Genomic DNA, 20,154 nt, shown 5'->3' on the forward strand with positions numbered 1-20,154 from the left:
GTAAATTTTCGTTTGGATATTACCAAAAGCCGCTTCTCCTCGCGATCGCTTCTCTGGCGATCAGTGCCGTCAAATTCGGGAAGAATTCTGAATTTCTTTCAACCGACGATCTTTCCGGGGCCTAAATGAAGCAAACATACAAGTGCTATCCTTCGCAATTATATAATTCGATAGTAATTCGGTATCCGCCGCTTAAATTTCTCGGCAGCCTGAATAATTTTGCAGTGGGAATCAAGGTGTCATTGCCGGATCTTCGACTAATAAATTCAATTTTGGGCCATTTTTGGATACCTTCAATCTGTTTTTCAATTACTAAAGCAAAAATGTTTGGAATCTATCATTTTTCGAGCCTTTCGAGAGTCTCGGCCTCAAATAATGCCTTTCTTGCCCTTTTTTTTCTTGTCAAGGATGCGTCCCCTCCATACAAAGCCTTTGCCGAAACTAATTGTTGTCCGACTCACGCGGGGGGGGGGGGGGGGGGGGGGGGGGATCATGTGGCGAAAACTATTTTTAGTAATAGTGCGCTTCGCTAGATGATGTTGCAATTCTAAATTGTGCAACTCAGCAGAAATAATCAATTGTCACGAAATGAGTTCCCTTTGGTTAACTATTAGCAACGTGTTAGTGTGTGAAAGACTTGTACGAGTACAAATTTGCGTTGTTAATCGTTTTAGGTTAAATTAATATTAGCGCCTAAAGACTTGTACTTGTAAAAATTGCGTTCTTAATCGTTTTAAACTTCGCTGTCTTCGAGCGCTGAACCCCTTACATTCTTAATTGGTTATGTGACGTAAGATTTGGGCTACTCACGTTTTTGATTCTTATATAACGTTTGTAAATTGACAAGTCACGTTTTTTCTACAAGAACGGAAGTGCTGAAGCACAAATATAGAGTGACACTTAACAAGTCACGCGCTTTGATCACCCACAGCGGAAAGTATTCCCTTGAGAAATTAAAACAGTCCCTTGAGAGTTAACAAGAATGCGATCCCTTCCGGTTCAGATTTTAGCCCATGTAAACGCTATTCTCCTACTTTTTGCTTGTAAACAAGCAAAAGAAGTCGAAAAAATGAGGTGACTGGGAACGAGTCAGCGGCGACGTCAGTCGGCTCAGTTGTCACACGTCACGCAATTTCTGCTATTTCTGCTGTGAGGACTGCTGTGAGCTAAAAACGCATATTCGTACGCAAAGAGTCATGTCTGTCTTCGAGAAAAACTGGCAGACAACAAGACCGACCGTCAGAGAAAGAAGTAAGTTTATGTTCAAAAATGACCTCTTTAGCGATGTAAAGTTTGTCGTCCGGAGCGTCAATCGCGAAAATGAAAGCAAACGTAGAAAACAAGAGATTCCAGCTCACAAGTTCGTGCTGTCGATTAGCAGTCCTGTGTTTGAAGCAATGTTTTACGGTGATCTGACGGAGACTGGAGACTCTATTGAACTGCCTGACTTTGAGTACGAGAGTCTTTTGGAGTTGTTCCGTTACATGTACAGCGATGAAGTGAACTTAAGTGGAAATAATGTGATGGGAGTGTTGTATTTGGCAAAGAAATACATAGTGCCTTCATTGGCTGATGAATGCACGAAATATCTGCAAAGCAACGTAGATCCATGGAATGTTTTCAGCATCCTTCCCTCTGCAGAGAAATATGAGGAGAAAAACTTGGTGGATCGATGCTGGGAAGTAATCGATAAACAGACAGAAGAAGCTGTGAAATCAGATGGATTTGGGACAATTGAGAGATCCTTACTTGAAGCAGTAGTTGAAAGGGACACTCTGAGTATAAAAGAGGTGAATTTGTTCAAAGCGGTCAATCTATGGGCAACAAAGGAATGTGAGAGACAAGGTTTAACAGCAGATGGTGAAGTCAAAAGAAGAATTCTCGGAGAATCAATCGTAAAACGAATACGCTTTCCAGTGATGAAAGAAGCTGAATTTGCAAATGTTGTCATTGATAGTAAAATTTTGACATCAGAGGAAGTCATTACATTTTTCAAATTTTACAATTCAGCATTTAATTCCCCGATGGAATTTTCAAAGTCTGTACGATCTGGTTCTTGTGACCGCTGTGGTAGATTTGAATCTGTTGATGAAGAATTCAAAGATGAAGGTTGGTGTTATGAAGACGGACCTGATTGCATTGATTTCACTGTGAACAAAGATATTATGTTACATGGACTGTGTTTGTTTGGAAGTGAAAACAATGACTACTCAGTAGCATTCACCTTAAAGAAAATTGACAATAATTCAGCTGTAGTGTCCAAAACAGGAACATTTCTTTCTAAACCGTTGGAATACAGAGGCTGTAGCTTTTACGGATTTGAAGTTTTGTTTGATTCTGCAGTTAAGTTAGAGAAGAACATTACCTATCAAATCGAAGCTAACATTACTGGTCCGGATTCTTGGTCTGGAAAAAATGGCAACAGCACTATTGTTTGTTCCGGTGTGATCTTTAGATTAAAATATAACACGAACAGTAGTAATGGAACTGACACTTTAGATGGACAATTCCCTGAAATACTGTTTTCTGTCTTGAACTGATCAGACTAAAATTTCAACTTAGTCATAAAATAACTTGAGTAATTCATGCTTGTGAGGGAAAGTTTTGATTGACATTTTCTTAATTTCCCATGTAATAATAGTAACTTGTTTCACAGGTGGCCCATGCTTTTGATGAGAGCAGTTTTAATTATTCAAATGATAACCATTTGAATACCAACAGATGTAGCACATTGCTGCATATTAAAGTATTGTGTTACAACGGTTCGTATTTATAAAGGTTTGTGTTAGAAGAAAATGTTTTGGATATATAACTGGATATTTTGAGCTAAGAAGTTTTTAGTGGAAACTCGGAAAGCCATAACCTGACTAAAGGTTACGAATCATTGTAACACAATAGTTATACACCTTTATACACTGTTAGGTGAGAGTCATTCAAACAATAATTATTATTATTATGTTATTTATTAAACTCCTCTCATCATGAGCTTGGGCTGCCTGTGCTTGTTTTGGTGTTTTGGAAACAGGTACAAACTGTTACCTGACTTGGTTTCCTGTTCACTTTATTATCCTGTTGTTATTAATTATGCAATTATTGTTGTAGAAAATTAACTCAGTTTTCTGCTAGAAAAAAAAAAAAAACAGCTAAAAAAAATTTCCAGTATGTAATCTATTTTTCGGCAAAGCATCTAGTGAGTATTTCTAACTACAGACAATGTATTACAACAAGAAGGTTCTTTGCACACACACTATCTCGCCATTGAACTGGTGGAAACTAGGGACTCTATTTATTGTACTGGAATATATAACTGCCTTGTCTGTTGTCCAAGTTGTTTCACTACATTACAGAGATGAAGTGGCCTTGAGTGGAAATTCTAGTAATGTGATTGGTGTATTTTGTTTGCGGAGGTTTCATAATTTATGTAGAGGGGGGTTGTGATGATTTTTAGGGGTGCCATGATTTTACTCCTGTTAGGCTTTAGGGTGGCTGTTGAGACTCTCCTGATGGGAAAGAAGGTATGGTTGGGAGGGGGGGGGGGGGTAACAGCAAAAAAAGATTCCATAAACAGCAATACCATCAGTTTACTCATATTTTATAGCATAAGGATCTGCTAATGAAGTTTAAGTATAGCTGGAGCTTATAAATAGCAGACCATGTCAACAGTGAATAACAAACTCCACTGATGCTTACTTTCTATTGCTGATGAGGTTATGTGTTATTGAAGAAAATTAAATTCACCAGTCTTTAGAATATTATTAAAACTGATTTTGCTGCATATCTACTAAGATCTCCCCCCGGGGGGTACTCCTTATAATGGCCTATACGGGGAGGCTCCGCCCGAAAAAAGTACCTTTTTTTGTTTCAGGTGTATAAAAGGGAAGGGAATTTTACAAGGTTAGGTAAATGAAAGGGTATGGTTATCGCTCAAAAGGGCCTTCAATTAAAATATTTCGAACCAATGCACCTTATGGCTGCTTCAGTCAAATTTGTTTAACGCTACATAAAAATGGCATCACAAATTCCTGTTTTAGGGATATGTCATGCCCTTTCGGTAAATGAAAGGGAAACCTTTTTCAGTAAAAGATATATGAAAGAGTTTCCTTTTCTGTCAAAATGGTGAACTTAGTGAACTTCTGAACTTAACGGTAAGGGGTTGGACCTCGGGGCAGAGCCTCCCCGTACAAATTTTTTTTGAGTAACACACCACCCCCCTCCCGAGCGAAATACTTCGTGCAGCTCGTGTCTGTAAGGTTTGGCACGTGTACTTAGCCGCGTCGCGTGTTTTCGCACGTTTTGTCACGCATTAACTAAATGTGACAAATATGTGACAAATATATTTGATCGTGTAGATAGCAACAATTATTTGTCGGCAGTCCAAAGTTTAATGCGCCATTAATAACCTTGGACAGCAGAGATACACGCGCACAGCCTGAGTGCCCAGTGGGGGGTTGGGAGATTGGGGACAAGGTATGATGACGCAATATTTGCCACATGTTACGTGACGAGTCGTCTACATGAGCAATATACATATGTGACAACTGTTATTTGTCACATGAAAGCTAACTCGCCAGCTTGTCAACAGATATATTTGTCACATAACATAACATAACATAACATAACATAACATAACATAACATAACATAACGTAACGTAACGTAACGTAACGTAACGTAACGTAACGTAACGTAACGTAACGTAACGTAACGTAACGTAACGTAACGTAACGTAACGTAACGTAACGTAACGTAACGTAACGTAACATGATTGCTTGTGTAAACTATACTATCAGTGAAGAGGGGGTATAAAACGTAGCTACAATTTCAAGTTTGAAATGAAGGATGATCGATATGAACGCTGGTTGTTTCCGACACTACATTAAATGGTTTCAATTAAATAAAACATTTACATGGCGGGGTGTCACGCCATGCAATTGGGTCTGAAAATAAAACTGTTCGATATGTCAATTTTCACTTCAGGTTTGTAGTTATTCTTTGTTTAAGTTTGCCTAACATTTCCTGACAGTTAAATTGTCAAATTACAGTGAATGTATGGGATCAAATCGCGCATACCGTGACGCTTACGTTACGCTGCCTCAAACACAGAGACTTGTCTGCCTGTGATTTTACAAGCACATGATCTTGTTTTATTAACAACAATTGGTATGAAATGCTGTCTTTGTCTTTAATAAACATCGATACTACGTTATTTGACTTTGTAATCAGGCTTTCTTGCTTAGCAGCCCGTCCTTTTCTGGAACCCAGAACCCTTCAAGTGTTCATTCTTTTTTTTTGCCCGACCGACCGACCCACCATCACAAGAGACTGGGCGATGGAAGACGAAACATTTATTGAGATGGCCTTAAGTATATGAAAATGGTACCTTTTTTCAGTTAAAGGTATACGAAAGGGGTACAATTTCTGTCAAAAATGGTATATAAAAGGGTAAGGGGTTAGAACTTGGGGCGGAGCCTCCCCGTATAAAACGTTTTTGAGTATCCCCCGGGGAAATGTGGGATGATCGATCTGGACACCGGCTGATTCCGACCATGATTCATGATTCCTGTCTTATTTTACCTTGATGATTCATTGAATAAATTTTATTCGATATTCATGATTCATTTTTTTCTTTTCATCAAGCTTTAAAAATAACGTTTTACCAGTTTCTGCTGTTTTTTTTACTTACAGGCCGGTTGCGCATTCCGGTTCCCTGCTAACAGAGTCTCCTTTTCCAAGTGGAGACTCTTCTGGCATGGAATTATGCCGGAAGCCGATGTAAAATATTTTCAGTCGTCGAGTTATTTCTAAATATTCACTGCTGGTAACATACTTGATCACTGTAAAGTTAGTAAGGGATGAAGATGTGATGCCAAGGGTACATTCGTGTTTCCATTGCTTTCCTATAGGGGGTCGGGGGGGCATGCTCCCGTAGGAAATTTTGAAAATTAAATGTTCAGAAATGCGATTTCGAACCATTTCTGGAATATATTTGTTATATCAGTTTCATTTTTGTTACATTCTATATTCACAAGCATTCAATATCGATGGAAGCATTCATTTCTTATTCGTGATTCTTTTAGCCGTCTCCCTTATTCATGATTCCCAAGTTTTAAACACAAAGATTCATCATTCCTACCAATTTTACAGCCATGATTCATGATTCATGATGAGAATATTGGAAGGATTATTGCGCGTGGAATTTAAGTGGGAATGAAAACTTGCGAGGCTTGTGAGCACGTGACGGGTTTATCCTTAACATTTTTTTACACCTATAATTAGTCTGGGAATCACGAGCACAGTAACAGTTGACCGAACGGTTGACCGAAGTCGTTCGAACGAATGCAATTTTTTTTCGAACGGTTACACACGGGTTGTAAACGGGATCCCGTTTAAATCGGAAAATCACGTCTCGACCAACTGGAACGAGACCAACTGGAACGAGGTTGAAAAAAATCAGGTGACTGGGGACGAGTCTGCGGCGGCGTCAGTGGGCTCAGTTGTCACGCGTCACGCTATTTCTGCTGTAAGCTGAAAATCGCATATTCCCCGGCAGATTCGTACGCTGAGTGAGAGTCATGTCTGTCTTAAGCTTCGAGAAAAACTGGCAGACAACAAGACCGACCGTCAGAGAAAGAAGTAAGTTTATGTTCAACAACGATCTCTTTAGCGATGTAAAGTTTGTCGTCCGGAGCGTCAATCGCGAAAATGAAAGCAAACGAAGAAAACAAGAGATTCCAGCTCACAAGTTCGTGCTGTCGATTAGCAGTCCTGTGTTTGAAGCAATGTTTTATGGTGATCTGGCGGAGACTGGAGACTCTATTGAACTGCCTGACTGTGAGTACGAGAGTCTGTTGGAGTTGTTTCGTTATATGTACAGCGATGAAGTGAACTTGAGTGGAAATAATGTGATGGGAGTGTTGTATTTGGCAAAGAAATACATAGTGCCTAATAATAATAATAGTAACTTGTTTCACAGGTGGCCCTTGCTCTTGACGAGAGAAGTTTTAATTATTCACATGATAACCATTTGAATACCGACAGACGGGGCACATTGTGCATATTAAAGTATTTATGTACAACGGTTCGTATTTATAAAGGTTTTGTTAGAGGAAAATGTTTCGGATGTATAGCTGGATATTTTGAGCTGAGAAGTTTTTAGTGGAAACTTGGAAACCCATAATCTGACTAAAGGTGTCAGATTTGCATGCGAAATGAGATTATAAAATTAATACGAACCATTGTAACACAACAGTTATACCTTCATACGCCGTTAGGTGAGAGTCACTCAAACAATTATTATATTATTTATTGATCCTCTCATCATGTGCTTGGGTCGCCTGTGCTTGTTTCAGTGTTTTTGAAACAGGTACAAACTGTTACCTGACTTGGTTTCCTGTTCACTTTATTATCCTGTTGTTATTAATTATGCAAATTATTATTGTTGTAGAAAATTAACTCAGTTTTCTGCTAGAAAAAAACTAATAAAAAATTCCTGTATGAAATCTATTTCTCGGCAAATAGTTTGATTAAAGTGTATGGAAGATTTTAACCATCCTAATTCAATATTGGGATGAGCACTAACAGCATTTGAGTATTTCTAACTACAGACAATGTATTACAACAAGAAGGTTCTTTGCACACACACAATCTCGCCATTGAGCTGGTGGAAACTAGGGACTCTATTGAACTGCCTTGCCTGTTGTCCAAGTTGTTTCACTACATGTACAGAGATGAAGTGATCTTGAGTGGAAATGCTAGTAATGTGATTGGTGTATTTTGTTTGCAGAGGTTTCATAATTTATGTAAAGGGGGGTTGTGATGATTTTTAGGCCGGGTGCCATGATTTTACTCCTTAGGCTTTAGGGTGCCCGTTGAAACTTTCTCCTGATCGGAGAAAAGGTATGGTTGGGGGGGGGGGGGGGGGGTTGGCGTGGCAGCAAAAAAAAAAAAAGATTCCATAAACAGCAATACCATCAGTTTACTCAAATTGTATAGCATAAGGAACTGCAAATGAAGTTTTAGCATAGCTGGAGCTTATGAATAGCAGACCATGTCAGCAACGACTAACAAACTCCACAAATGCTTGCTTTCTTAGAACACTTTTGTGTGCTCCAATTAGCTTGTGGCGAAGCTACATGACCCCAAAATGTGCCAACTTTACAAGCTTACAACTTAGTGAAATGCAGAACGCATGGCTCTCTATCCGCTACTTGTGTAGGTATGATCACATTATGTGAATATCTCACACGTGACATATTTCTGGAATGATGTTTCAACATACCAATTTGCAATTTTTTACTGGTATAGAAGACTGTAGTAAATATCAGATGACTGTATCCTTTTATTTATGCTTATCAGTTTGATAACTTGAAGTTTTTCACTCTCAGTACAACTATAAAATTATGATTTTTGCTTTAATATTATGCAAATTTTAGAACATAGTTAATTTTTTTAAAACTAAAATGGGTTGTTTTAGTCATTTTAAAGTTTTGGGGTTGTGATGGTGGAGGGGTGGGAGGAGGTGGTCATGGTATTTCGCCTGCCATTGTAGGATATGCAATGAAGGAGGGAAAGGGGGGAGGGGAAGGCAAAAAACAAACCAAATAATAGTGGGAGGCTTTCAAAGATTACAAGGAAAAAAACCTAAAGTCATCGTAACCCCACGCAACCCCCTCCCACTATAAAAATTATAAACCCTCCCTTGACGAGAAAAGTACATGGTGCCTTCCGCCTGGCTGATAAGGCACGGAATGTCTGCAAGAAATCGTTGGTCAAATACATCTTTTCAGTATCTTTTGGCTACTCAGAAATATGAAGAGAAAAACCTGGTGAATTGATGCTGGAAAGCGATTGATAATCAGACACAGGAAGCTGTGAACTCCCGGGGGGGGGGGGGTACTCAAAAAAGTTTTATACGGGGAGGCTCCGCCCCAAGCTCTTACCCCTTACCCTTTTATTAACCATTTTCACAGAAATTGTACCCCTTTCGTATACCTTTTACTGAAAAAAGGTACCCTTTTCATATACCTAAAAGACTTGGCATAAACTTAGAACAGGACGTTTTCTTGTCATTTTCATGTTGCGCTTTATAAATTAAAATAATACAGCCACAAAGTGCGTCTATTCGAAATATTTTAATTCAAGGCCCTTTAGAAAACCTAAATTACGGATTTACATACCCTTTCATATACCTAAACTCGTGAAATCCCTACCCTTTTATATACCTGAAGCCTGAAAAAGGTACCCCTTTCGGGCGGAGCCTCCCTGTATAGGCCATTATATGGAGTAGCCCCCCCCCGGGTGTAAACTCTGATGGATTTGGGACAATCGAGAAATTCTTACTTGAAGGGGTAGTTGAAAGGGACACCTTGAGAATAAAAGTGGTAAATTTGTTCAAATCGGTCAATCTATATGGGCAACAAAGGAGTCGTTCAAGTGCAAACGCTGACACCTAGCCTACACGAACAAGCATTTGGTTTTAGCTCTGTTATTAATTATACTAGTGGTAACCACAGGTTAGAAAGTGCGGGCCTTGACGCACTTAGAAAAGGTACTGGTACGAGAGTGCGCAATTTTAGATGGCAGTGTCGATAAATAAATGATAAAATGGACAAAAGACAATTATTCCGAGTAACGCATAACCTGCGATCAGGCTTTCTTTTTTTTCGCGGCGGAGGGGAGGCGAAAAAGGTTCATTTTTCCGTTGACCCCTCCGCCGCGAGAAAAATAACGCCTGATCGCAGGTTAAGTAACGCATCAAGTAAGGAATGCATGTTTTCATCGTTTTGGGAAGTGTAATCGAGCACGCGGTGGGAATTGGGATGTGATTTTTCTCAGTCGATAAACTCGCTATGTTGTGCTCGCCTTTTATTAGCGTGGCGCGATCAATGATAAATCACTGGACAAAAGACAATTATTCCGAGTAACGCATCACGCTTAATTCTGCTTAATTGCTTCGAACCGGCCGCGAACCAGTCGGAGTTGTTTTTTGATTGACAGTTTTTTTTTGAAGTGTAGATGAGCACGCGGTGTGATATATGATTTTCCTCGGTCGATAAACTCGCTATGTTGTCAGTGTTATAACGAATTTCTCGAGAATAAACGTTGTTGGAATCATTCGCATTGCCGTGGTTTATTTGTAATACAATCAGAGCAAATTTTCGCAAAAGCAACACCCGTAAAACAAGTCTGCAATATGTGACAATCGTTCTTGGAGAACAGATTTTCTCTTCCGGTGTTACGACAAACTGTCGTGATTGATACATTTTTCGCATTCCGATCGTTCTTAGTGGAAGAACAAAATTTTCAACTTCCGTTTTCTCTTCGCTTTTAATAACGTGGCGCGCACGCGTAAAACACAATCCGCTGGTCACTGTCAAGATTAGGGTTGCGGGCCTCTCTTGGGCTCGCAAAAAGGACTTTTTTGGCACTTTATTGGACTGCAAAGCTCTGTAATTTAGCAATTACGTACTGACTCCGTACTGAGCCAGGAGCCAATTACCCGGAGCGAGTAACTTTTGTATATTTATGCAACGGCTTTTTAACAATAAAAATTATTTTTACCTAAGCCTTTCCCGCAAAAATTACTGCTTCCGATGAATGTACTAAACACTCCAAAAATTCCCCGTTTGTATCTGCTATGTCAACTTCCCATGTGGAAGAGGTACTATAGTTACGTATCAATAGTCTATTACGAAATCGCTTGTGATTGGCTATCCGAAACCAATTCGCGGGAAAATCTTATTTAAAAATAACTTAACTTGTGAAAACGCCGCGAGGCTCCGCGTCTCCCACGTATTGGCGCGCAGCCTACCGATATCTAGGCTCGATTTCCAGCCGCTTTTCGGGAAAATGAGACCGGACTCGAGGAGGCGGCGGAAATCGAGCCTAATCGATATCTCGACCGCACACATGCAAGTTGTATGACCTCTTGGAAATTATCAGGCCATGACATAGGGCCTGTGTAGAACAAACTGCCTGCTCACTGATACGAGAAATATGACACAAGGAGATTAATTCCGTTTTCTTTCGAGCGTGACGGGATTAAATGCAAAATTTTTCTCCCAGTTCTGTTCTTGCCCCAGAAACTTAACCATGTCTATAATCGATAAAAACTGGCAAACGACAAGATCAACAATCAGAGAAAGAAGCACATTTATGTTTAACAACAATCTCTTCAGCGGTGTGAAGTTTCTTATACGATCGGCCGATGGCGAAAGTGAAAGTAAACAAGTGGTTCCAGCTCAAAAGTTCGTGCTGTCGATAAGCAGTCCAATGTCAGCCATGTTCGTTTTCATCCTTATTAGTCCAGCGAAATAAGCATTTAGTAAGCGTTGCTTGCCACAACCAAAAATATTCAAAATTAATTAATTACTGAGAGCTCTCGTGAAAGATTCGAGATAGTGTAGTCAGTGTAGTAACAGTACTAGTATAGTAAACTTTGAACAGTGTGGTCATAGTTAAAATTAATAAAATGATAAATTGTGTGATATCGCTCGATACCACGAATTCTTTTAAACAAATACCATCTTGTGCTGTTCTGTGAATACAACTTAGTAATGGCTACAACCCACAGAAAACCGATGTTATGGTATGACAAGGGGAAAATTCGTGGCTGTACATGAACACAAGCTCATGTTATCTTATAAAATCATTTTAAAAGGAAACAAAAATCACCTCGATAGTTTATTACATCTGGGCGCGTTAGCGAATGCCTAATTTGTCACGCAGCAAAAGTGTCACCATTCGTCGCTCGGACTTTCCCGTTATAAACATGGAATGATACAGTAAATAAAATAAACAAACGAGGTTTTGGATCTTTTGAAAAATCTTAAAGCTGATTTCCAGTCCGTACTGCGCAGACTCGGGGTTTGTTTACGTTTTTGTTTTGAATTCGTTGAAACGTTACACTTCGGTGACAGCATACATGAAGTTTTTTAGTCCGCCATTACAGATCGCTTCGTTCAAGAACTTCCGATGAGCTGAAACGTCGGTTTGAAATAGCGTCAAGGTTCTTCTACTTGTTATTATTTGTTCTGCAAGGATATCTGGCGTTAATAATGAAGAAACAGGTAAGTTTGTCACGTAATTTTTAGTTTTGCTTTGTTTGTGAGGCTCACATAAACATTGCAGCCGAGATTGCGCAATACGGACTGTAATTCATCTTTAAAAAGAAAAAAAAAATGCAAATACATCTGTTTTTAGTCACGCTATAGATTTGAAAACTGAGGCGACTTATACGAGTCAGTTGTGACGTGAGAACGCTAAGTTGTCACGCGTCACGTTATTTTTGCTGCAGTTGAAGTTCTTCGGTTAGCCTGAGTAGAAGGAGCTGAATAATCGCATATTCGTACGCTAAAAGTAATGTCTATCGCCGAGAAAAACTGGCAAACAACAAGACCCACCATTAGAGAAAGGGGAAAGTTCATGTTTAACAATAATCTCTTCAGCGATGTGAAGTTTGTTGTTCGAGGAGCCAATGGCGAAAGTGAAAGTAAACAAGTGATTCCTGCTCACAAGTTCGTACTGTCGATTAGCAGTCCTGTGTTTGAAGCCATGTTTTACGGTGAGCTGACGGAGACTGGAGACTCTATTGAACTGCCTGACTGTGATTATGAGAGTCTGTTGGAGTTGTTTCGCTACACGTACAGCGATGAAGCGATGTTGAGCGGAAGTAATGTGATGGGAGTGTTGTATTTGGCGAAGAAATACATGGTGCCTTCACTGGCTGATAAATGCACAGAATATCTGCAAGACAACTTAGATGCATCAAATGTGTTGAGCATCTTGCCACACGCTCAGAAATATGACGAGAAAAATTTGGTGGAAAGATGCTGGGAAGTGATCGATGAAAATGCAGAAGAGGCTGTGAAATCGGATGGATTTGTGACAATTGAGAGATCCTTACTTGAAGCAATAGTCGAGCGTGACACTTTGGCTATTGAAGAGGTTGAGTTGTTTAAAGCGGTGAATTTGTGGGCAACAAAGAAATGTGAAGAACAAGGCTTATCGACAGATGGTAGTGAAAAAAGAAGAATTCTTGGAGAACGGATTGTGAAAGGGATACGCTTTCCAGTGATGACACAACAGGAATTTGCTGATGTTGTTCTTGACTGCAAGATACTGACGCAAGACGAAGCTTTTAACGTTGTTAAGTTTTTAAATGCAGTTCTTAAACATCCAGTGGGATTTCCAGAGAAGAAAAGAATTTTTTGGCGGTGTTGCTGCAGATTTGGTTCTGTAGAACATACTGGCTCAGGTTATCCTTTAACTGGTCAAAAAGACTGTCTTGCTTTTACAGTCGACAAAGACATCTCGTTACGTGGAGTAACCCTATGCGGAAGTGAAAATAATAAGTATTCTGTAACTATAAGCATAAAAAATTTGGACACAAAAGAAGATTTGATTTCCAAATGTGGAAGTTTCTCTTCAGTACCTATCAAGTCTGAAAAAAGTTCTTACTATGGTTTCAATATTATCTTTGACCGTCCTGTTGTCTTGAAAAAAAAATATCAGATACCGTGTTCAAGCTTATATCACTGGTCCCAATTCTTGTTCATGTGAAAATGGTAAGGTTTATGTGCTTTGTTCAGGGGTTAGATTTAATTTTAGAATTTGTTGTTCTAGTAACAATGGAACTAACGTTGAACGTGGTCAATTTCCAGAGATTCTTTTTACTGCGTAACCATGCATAATGTAAATAGTGGCTCGGTTTTGAAAAATATTAGGTAGGCCATTTTGCTGCTAGAGTTAGTTTTGATTCAGCAAAATAGGCATGTTTAGTGGTCTTCCGTCATTCAGCATTTTTTTCGTTATTGATTTGTTAAATGAGTTTACAACTACTGTGACAGATAAGATTCATGTTTCTGTTCTTTTCTGGGACAACAACCATCGAAAAGATATATTCTCAAAACCGCAGACTCAATTGTTAAACATTTCTTCAAATCATCTAGATAATTTTAAAGTTAGGCTGTTAGTATCACTGCCCTTGGTTTATACTTGAATTGAACCTGTATAGCTCGTCAAAGTTAGACCGTGTTTACAACTGCTATATTGGAGTTTACACGTGACTCTAGCCATGACTTAGCCTGCGAACGCAGACGTATTTCCGGCAGTCGTTTATCTCCGCAGAAAAGTAACGTCTGGGAACTCGAGAGAAACGACAGCCGGAAATACGTCTGCGTTCTCAGGCTAGCCATTACTATGTTCACCAGGAAAAGCTAAATTTGTATAATGTTACAACGTGGACAGTTCCTTTGTTGGAATAAGTCTTAATTGCCAACGAGACAGCCGAGCCAAGAGGCGAGGCTGTCGAGGCGGCAGAATCATAGAGCCGTGTGCGTGTGAGTGTATAGGCAGAGAAAATCTTAAGTTCTGCGTAAGGGACTTTTTTTTGACCATATTTGGGTGTAAGTAAACCCCATATTTGGGTTGTATTGTTCTTCACAACTGGTTCCCAGTCTCTCACTCCTTGCTAGAGAGCAAATGACCAAAATGGCGTCCACGCGGCTCGCTGTTAAAATGTTCAATGTGGTCATTCATCCCTTTACCGATAAATACACCTTTAGGGAATTATAAATCGAAAGAGAATACCCTACAGAATATTCGACCGCCGAAAAAATGAACATCAAGGTCTTCAAAGCGATGAAATAATCTTTCGACTTTGGAGTCCTTTGATTTACGATCGAAGAGAGACATGAAAATCAAAAGCGGACTGTTGACTTCAAATAGAGTTTTCTTGACTTATGAGAATGCTGAAGTCGGGTATCCTTTTAGTGTTGATTGTGTTTATAGTAATTGTTTGACCGATGATTTATTCCAAATCAAATACCGTTTACATTTTATTTGGCACGTATTTTCGCTCCGCGTAGGAATAACATGAATACAAAGCGACGCTCACTAAAATTACTGCATGTCATACACACAAGAAAGTCAAAAGTTTTTTGCTTCTAACGGCAAATGTAATGTTAACTTGAATAAAAATTTTGTCTCCAAATAATCCTTTACCGTTCAAGTTTTGTTTCTGTTCAAATGTTTCAAGTTTTGCGTAACTGAACATGACACTTCGCATGCGAGACTGAGACTGAAATCTGACCCGTGCATTACTGTCTCTGATTACTGAAAATTATTTTTAAAAAAGCATCTTAGCAGTTTTGATTTTGGGATTTGATTTATAAGAAGTTCTTGAAATGCAACTATCCCTTTTGTGGACGGAAACATTTTAACCATCGCGTGTTGTATTTAAAAAACAGTGATTAAACCTCATTTATTAATTAATTATTGCCTACATTTTGTGACATTTTAACGTTGAAAAAAATTTAAAGATTTGTCAAGAGTTATCAATCTGTCAAACCCGTAGCCTGCGTAGCAGACATCTGTGTACGTTTTTTAGTGTGTTTAAAAGAGTGCGCGATCGCGAGAATACGCACGCTGGAAACTACGGCGCCTGCTACGCAGGCTATCATCAAGCCTGTGTCATTTATGAACACCAGAGAAATAGCACTTTTTTCGCATATTACCTAAAATACAATTTACCATATTTTGGTCATTTCAAATATAGTTCTATCAAAAACCATTCAATATCTGATCCTATGAACAAACATGAGTATTTCGCTCGTTGGCACTTACCGATAGGTACAACTAGTGTATACCATTAATTATTTTTATACCGTTATCGTTGCTGATGAAGTTATTTGTCATTGCAGCAAATTAAATTCACCAGTTTGAAGAATGAGAGTAAAATTTGATTTTTATCTACTTCATGCACAGTCAGCACAGTTTTAAGTAAACGGCAGTCGCTGAAACGATGCAATGAACAATCCTTTACGATGAAGAGTGCGATCTCTGGTATTTTTTTATTTCTCCCTTACCATTAATCCCTTTTCATAAATACTGTAAGCGACGAGGGGGGATAAAATGTAGTTATAATTTCAAGTTTAAAATGAGGGATGACTTTGGACATCTGCTATTTCCGACCGACTGCATTAAAAAAATTCAATGAAATACAACATTTACAGACTTGTATGGCTAGGTGTCAATTGGCTCTGAAAATAAAGCTTTTTAATGTGTCGATTTTTACTTCAAGTTAGTTGTCTTTTGTTTGAGTTAACCTTACTTTTATTTTTGTGACAGTCTGAAAACAAATAAGTCCTCATGTAACCTCACCACAGTTCAACGGGGACTGTGCTGAAATATGAGTTATATTTTTCTAAAAAATAACAAACCAACTCCAAGCTCAAAGATTTGCCTGAATATTGGGATGAATAAGGATTGAAAACTCGCGAGGCTCTCGCCCAAGCTTCGCGCCAGTCAGTCTGCTTTTACGCGAAAGTTAAAGAATTACTAGGCCGCCCGGTAGCCTATGTAGGACAACCTCTCTCCTCAACGAAATTATGAGTTACATTTTGAAGTCTTACAAGAGCTAGGACGTGAAGCAGGATAGCGTGAAGCTAGACTTGCCTGCAAGCCGAGCTAAAAAATCGATGAGAGCGCGAAGCAGCCTGGATCTAGGACAGAAGCTTAACCCACCGAAGAAATTTGTCATTCGTTGAAAATTCGATAATGCCTATGTATTTGATCCTATGCTTCGTTGACGGTGGGTAGCTTTCTTAAGCAAATTCTCTTCTTTGTAAACCGTTTTTGGCTCTTGAACCTTGGAACTCCTTCGTGGTTGGACGCTAATGAATGATCAGTGCAAGCGCCTTCTAACTGAAAAGGGAAAAATGTTAACGCTGCCTAATGTTTTTTATTGTTTCATTTGAGAAGACTTGTCAAAAACACGGGCTTTTTGCTTCATCACGGGTTCCAGGCACCTCGAAACAATGGCTGCGGTCACATCTACGACGTAACTAAAGTTTAACTCCTTTAGTTAGTCTCAAGTTTCGTGACGTCATACCTAACTGTAGATAGTGCTTTCGGTCGACAGTTGGTTCTGATTAGCTTTTGGATAATTAAGAATAAAATTAGTTCATGACAGCCCTTGTTGTTGTTCCGTTAAATGTAAAAAAAGTAGACCGGCCAAAGCTGTGTCTAGTTGTTCCTCTATTCTTTCCTATTTTTGTACGGCAACTCGGCATCGTAGAAAAAAATGAAATAAATTAAAACTATTAACAGATGCTAGACGCCAAAGAATATAAGCTTTATTTTTCCTTACATTAGCCGTTTTCACACTAGACGGACAGACAAATCGTCTTAAAGTAAAAACAGGACGGACACGATTTTGGACGAACAAGTCGTCTCAGGAATTTGTCCGTCGATTTGTCCGTCTGGGAAGACGATTTTTTGAAGACGACTTGGTCGTCTGGACGGACAAGTTGTCTAAAAGCCGTCTTAAATTCATACAAGACGACCAAATCGTCAGACGACTTGTCCGTCTGGACGATTTGCCCGTCTTCTAGTGTGAAAACGGCCATTGGTTATACGTACATTCTTGGCATTTTTTTCCCCTCGCTGCACGTTTTATTTTGCATATTTATGTTCATCTCGCACGTGCGAAAAGAATTGTCATATTCTGATTGGTTGTTTGTTTGTAAATTTAAGACTAACCCATGAACCCTGCTTGGGTATAACTGCAGTTAGTCTGTATTGTTTTGGATCACCGAGGCGTGAATTGTCTAACTATGGTGAGAGTGCAAGAACAGAGAAGCGGTCACATCACCGAAATAGCTAATTATAGTTAACTATAGTAACTATAGTTATCGTAACTATAGTTAGTAGCCTAGATGTGACCGCAGATGTGACCTCGTGCTTTCAACCGTTTAGCGGTGTTTGGAACCCGTCCGGTGATAAGAAACTCTGTTCTAACATATTACATCAAGAAAACAGGTTGCACGCAAATTAAAGTAATATTCACTCCAATCGTTTCGATATCCTTATATCTCAGCAGCAAACGTGTTCTATCTGCTATTTTGTTACCGTTTGAAAATCGATTAGCCATAAATTAAACTGGTGTAGACCGAGCTCTCAGCTCACTAAACTGAGAAATATGGCACAACGAAATTGATTTAGAATTCCATAAGAAGCATGAAACACGAAAAGATGTAAATTTGTTCCACTACCGCTGTCCGGAGAAACCCGAATTCAGGTCCAAAAACAAGCGCCATATTTTTTAGAGAGCTGAGCTGAAATCTTGCAAACTTTCCTCAAGAATCATGTCTATAGTTGCAGCAAACTGGCAAACAAAAAGACCAACCATCAGAGAATTGAAAGAAACAAATTTATGTTTAACAACGATCTCTTAAGCGATGTGAAGTTTGTTGTTCGAAAGACTGATGACGAAAGTCAGTGTAAGCGTGTAAGCAAGTATCTGCAAGTGATTCCTGCTCATTACAAGTTTGTGCTGTCGATTAGCAGTCCTCTGTTTCAAGACATGTTTTACGTTCAGCTTACTGAGACTGGAGACTCTATTGAACTGTCTGAGACTGTTTGGTGTTGTTTCGATACATGTACAGCGATGAAGTGAGTGCTTGAGCGGAGGTAATGTGATGGGAGTGTTGTATTTGGCAAAGATATACATAGTGCCTTCACTGGCTGATAATAATATTAATAAAATAAATGTTGTTTATAGTGGTCATGCACTTAGCTTCATCATCTCTACAAGATCGCTAGTTTACAGGCATGCCACTGAAACAGAGGAAACAAATATTTTAAATGGCCACAACAAGGTTAAAAATCCCAACTGGCAGGAGGCAGACCAGTTGGCTATATACAAAGCGTGACCGAGGATTTGAACACGGGACGACCGAGAAACAAATCCAGCTAGTGGCAAGGGCAGGTCTTGCAGGTCTTCAAGGGCAGGTCTTGATAAATGCACGGAATATCTGCAAGAAAACGTAGATCCATTGAATGTTTTCAGTGTCCTGCCTTCTGTTCAGAAGTATGACGAGAAAGTTCTGGTGGAAAGATGCTGGAAAGTGATCGATAAACAAACAGAAGAAGTTGTAAACAATGATGGATTTGGGGCAATTAACCCTATTCAGATCGGGCTTTTTTGGACCTTCTCAGACCGGGGGGGGGAGCTTCGGAAGCCCCCCTATGTAACTTCCAGAATATTTAAGCAATCACCATGAAACTTGATAGGATGTATTGTACGTCCGAAACTCTTTCTTTTAGTATACGTCACGTGGGATGGTGACGTTACATCACGTGACAATTACATCATGATGTCAAAACAGCCGCCATCTTGGATCCGCCATCTTGGATTTCAAAATTTTTCCAAAATGCCAGAAAACAACCAAAGATCATTGCAAAGTACTCAAAATGAATAAAAATGTGCTTTAAACCCGTAAAAATGTAAAAATAATGCCATTTAAGTTGATTTTTATTAACAGAAGCACGCAAAATTACAAATTTGGGAAAACATGCCTGTCAAAATGTCGTTGCCATGGTGATGACAAGTTCCTGACACATCATCCAACCCTACCAATTTGTTGCCAGATAAATTTTAGGAAATCTCAGAAAGTTTGGCAGCGTTTGGTTAAATCTTAAAAAAGTTATAAAAGGTCAAAGTTAGCGCGGGCCTCAAAAGACCCCCCCCCCCGGTCTGAATAGGGTTAAGAGTTCCTTACTTGAAGCAGTAGTTTAAAGGGACAGTTTGAGTATAAAAGAGGTGAATTTGTTCAAAGCGGTCAATCTACGGGTATCAAATGAATGTGAGAGACAAGGTTTAACAGCAGATGCTGAAGGTAAAAGAAGAATTCTTGGAGAGGGATACGCTTTCCTGTAAGAAAACTGAAAGAAACTGAATTTGCAAATGTTGTCGTTGATAGTAAAATTCTGACACCAAATGAAATTAATAATTTCGTAAAATATTACAGTTCCGGGCTACATTCTTCTTTGGAATGTTTAAAGACCCGGAGATCTGGTTTTCTCGATGATAACATCCGCCGCTGTAGCAGATTTGAGTCTGTACTGAAAGGACAATGGGATTGTGCAGGGCAAGCGGATGGTATTGATTTTACTGTGGACAATGACGTTATGTTGTATGGATTGTGTTTGTTTGGAAGTGAGGACAGCAACTACTCAGTGACTTTGACAATCAAGAAAGATGGCAGAAATCGAGCCCTGTCCAAAGCAGGAACGTTTTCGTCTAAATTATTGCAACACACAAACGGAAGCTATTACGGATTTGAAATTTTGTTCCATTCTGCAGTAAAATTAA

At 39.2% G+C, this 20,154-nt stretch overlaps 2 pseudogenes across 1 annotated transcript; both read left to right on the forward strand.

Annotated features, from left to right (window-relative positions):
- The first annotated feature begins 1,174 nt into the window (after positions 1-1,174).
- On the forward strand, positions 1,175-7,635 carry LOC144645557 (BTB/POZ domain-containing protein 6 pseudogene; annotated as a pseudogene). Its single transcript, XR_013569305.1, has 2 exons — positions 1,175-2,656; positions 6,973-7,635. The product of XR_013569305.1 is annotated as a BTB/POZ domain-containing protein 6 pseudogene (transcript).
- A 4,660-nt stretch (positions 7,636-12,295) lies between these two features.
- Positions 12,296-13,680, forward strand: LOC144645941 (BTB/POZ domain-containing protein 6-like; annotated as a pseudogene).
- Positions 13,681-20,154: the final 6,474 nt, after the last annotated feature.

This window comes from Oculina patagonica, chromosome 3, assembly GCF_052425735.1.
Source record: "Oculina patagonica isolate OP01 chromosome 3, crgOcupat, whole genome shotgun sequence".
Lineage (NCBI taxonomy): Eukaryota > Metazoa > Cnidaria > Anthozoa > Scleractinia > Oculinidae > Oculina > Oculina patagonica.